Here is a 3,133-nt window from a genome sequence, read left to right as displayed (position 1 = left end):
TTACAATTTGATTTTCTGTTTTTAATTGGTACTTATGCCCAGTATCTGTATTCCTTCTTTTATACCAAATACTCTCAACATGTATTTTCATCATCTTTTATTTATTGTTGTTTATATATATATATATATATATATATATATATATATATATATATATATATATATATATATATATATATATATATATATATATATATATATATATATTAAAGTTATTTTATTTTATTATTATTTAATATTTTTCTTTTATATTTTGGGTATGTAGGAGATTTGAATATTCAATCTGTCAATTAAAATTGTCTCTCCTCCATTGAAAATAACTATTGTCTTGGAGGTTTCAGGTGCATAGTAATTATAGTACATGGCACCATTTTAGTTCCTTTTAAAATTTTTTAGCATTAAATTTGTTGCTAAATGAAATTTTAAATCAATATTTTAAAAATTATTTTACATGTGATTTTCTAGAGTTTTATTTTATTATTGAATTTTATTCCGATTTTGATTAAATAATTAATTTTATCAATTATTTCTGCATTAGAGCCATTAGAATTTCGGGAACAGGCCTTTAATGTCTTTATATTGATTGATATCTGAATATAAAATTTATCGATGTGTTACACTGAATTTATTTGAGATTGATTTAATCTTATTGACTCTTGAAATTATTGAAATAAATTGTTGGAATTGCATTATCAATTATTATATGCTATCTGAAATTTTTCGTGGATTTTGATTGATTTGTACAATTTGATTTTATGTTTTGAATTGGTACCTGTGCCCAGTATCTGTATTTGTTATCAGGCCCCACTGTGTGGACTATCACGGTATTAAGTTGCATGTTGAGTTATGCATCATTGCACTTTATGGTTTGCATTAGTATCATATGCATTGAAATCTGTGAAGGAGGAGGAAGTTATCTAATATCTGGTAGCACGCTTACTATCTAACCTTTGGTGATGTGGGGTATCATCATCCTGGTGTACTATAACATAAAATTTGTTTGAATAATTTTTATATATTTTATGTAATTATTTTACTAATGATTTTGATAGCATGAGCATGATTTTATTGGATAGAAAATTTATTACGAAATTAATCAAGCGTCTGTCTGTTCCTATTCCGTTGTGTACTGTAATTATCATTCATTGAGCATTAGCTCAAACCACATTTTCTCTGTCTGTTATCTGTTTCAAATCAGTAGAATTATGCAGCTAATCCAAATATTTAGTCCATTTTCTGGAGAGGGACAATCTTTGATTTGTTCTCATGGTATGCCCAAATTCATGTTTCCTCGAGTTAATAATTAATTTAGTTTATTGAACAGTTTAAGTTTTTATTTGAAATCTGTTGAGACTCCGCAGTTTACTTATGGGATATTTATGATGTTTATTCAATATTTTGTTTATTTGGATTTTATTTTATTTTTTTGAGATTAGTAAGTGACAATATATTTATTCAAGATACTCTAATAAGGCTTGCATGATTTAAGAATACTTAAATTATGCATCGGTCAAGACACAAAATTTTGGATCGTTACAAAAATAAAAGTACAAAAGAGTGAATCCTAAGTGATTATAAAAGATGGTGCCCAGTGCACTTAATCTATTTTTGTGTTGTTGATTTTTTTTTTAAAATTTTAATTTTGTGGAAGAGTAGTTTCCTTTTGCCACAAAAGTAAAATTTATTAACTAGCTAATATCATTAAAATTATGTTTAATTTTTTCTGACTATAGAATGAAATAACCGAAATTAAAAGTTTTTTTTATTTTTTAATATAATAAAAAATAATTAATGATTATATTCAAGTTTAATTAATTGTCAATTTATTTTTTCTTTTTTTTTTTAATATTTATAGTTAAGATATAGTTGGACTAATTTTGACACACTTAAATTAAATTTTTTCGCCAACAATTTAAATACTAACATCCACCACATCAACTAACATAATCTATATATATATATATATATATATATAAAAGAAAGTTTACCTAAGACTTAAATTGTATAATCAAGTTTCTAATAGGTAAATTACAATTTAATATTGGAAGTTTAACAAAATTTATAATTTAGTTCCTATATTTTTAAAATTAAGTAATTTATTTCATGAAATTTGAAAAACTTACAAATTAATCCCTTTATCCAATTGACAGTTAATTTATAAGTAAAAATGATAAAAATACCTTTAACTCTATATATTTTTTAACTCACAAGTTCGCCATCCATGTGAGTTTCACCTTCTGGATTTGATATGGATAATGAAAAAGCACTTGATTTAGCCCTGTAGTCGTCATCCAGCAGGATTTTTCTGGATTTGATATCGTCATCCTGCAGGATTTTTCTGGATTTGATATCTCTATGAACAATAGGCCTTGGGAATGCAGCGTGAAGATAAGCAATCACATTAGCCACATCAACTGCAATCTTCAACCTATTTTTCCATGATATAGGTTGAAAATTTGCTCTATCTCTATCCTTAATAATGCAATGATCAAGAGTTCCCTTCCCAGCATCTTCATAAACAAGAATAGGAATCGGGGACTCTAAGCAACATCCCAACAGTTTGAGAACATTTTTATGCACACTCATTTGTGATGAGAATACAATATCACTGATAGAGTTCTTCAGGTATGGTTCATGATTTTTATACTGTTTCATAATTACTGGGCGGTCGTGAAGCAAACCCTTGTACAATCTGTAGATTCCGTCTTCAGAAAACATTTGATTTTGATCATAGTTATTTGTTGCATTGCTAAGTTCTTGGACAAAAAAGGAACGGATAGGATTACCTCTGCCATTATTAATGGAAATCGACTTTCTAATAACATTCTTCCATTTCTCATTACTGCTGTCTCTCTCTCAATCTGATCCTTGTTGCCTCTGAAGCATCTCATCATCTTGCCTGTACATATAATCTGAACATGCTGACTTCAAGCAATTATATGTGTGTGTGTTCAGCCATAACATCAACAAGTTAGCCAAAAAAAAGAAAAAGAGAGAGAATTAGTTGAGGGTGATAAAGAAGAAGTACCTGCAGCTTGCACCTAATTTCAGCCAAATCTTTTCTAATCCTTGAGAGAGATAGGAGAAGCAGAGTGTAGTTGCCCAGCTAAGAGATTCAAATGGAGGATTAACA

At 27.7% G+C, this 3,133-nt stretch overlaps 1 pseudogene; it reads right to left on the bottom strand.

The window, feature by feature from the left end:
- Positions 1 to 2,199: 2,199 nt before the first annotated feature.
- On the bottom strand, positions 2,200 to 2,894 carry LOC131177688 (serine/threonine-protein kinase ZRK1-like; annotated as a pseudogene).
- Positions 2,895 to 3,133: the final 239 nt, after the last annotated feature.

This window comes from Hevea brasiliensis, unplaced genomic scaffold (assembly GCF_030052815.1).
Source record: "Hevea brasiliensis isolate MT/VB/25A 57/8 unplaced genomic scaffold, ASM3005281v1 Scaf7, whole genome shotgun sequence".
NCBI lineage: Eukaryota > Viridiplantae > Streptophyta > Magnoliopsida > Malpighiales > Euphorbiaceae > Hevea > Hevea brasiliensis.
This window is presented reverse-complemented; position numbering and strand designations above follow the sequence as displayed.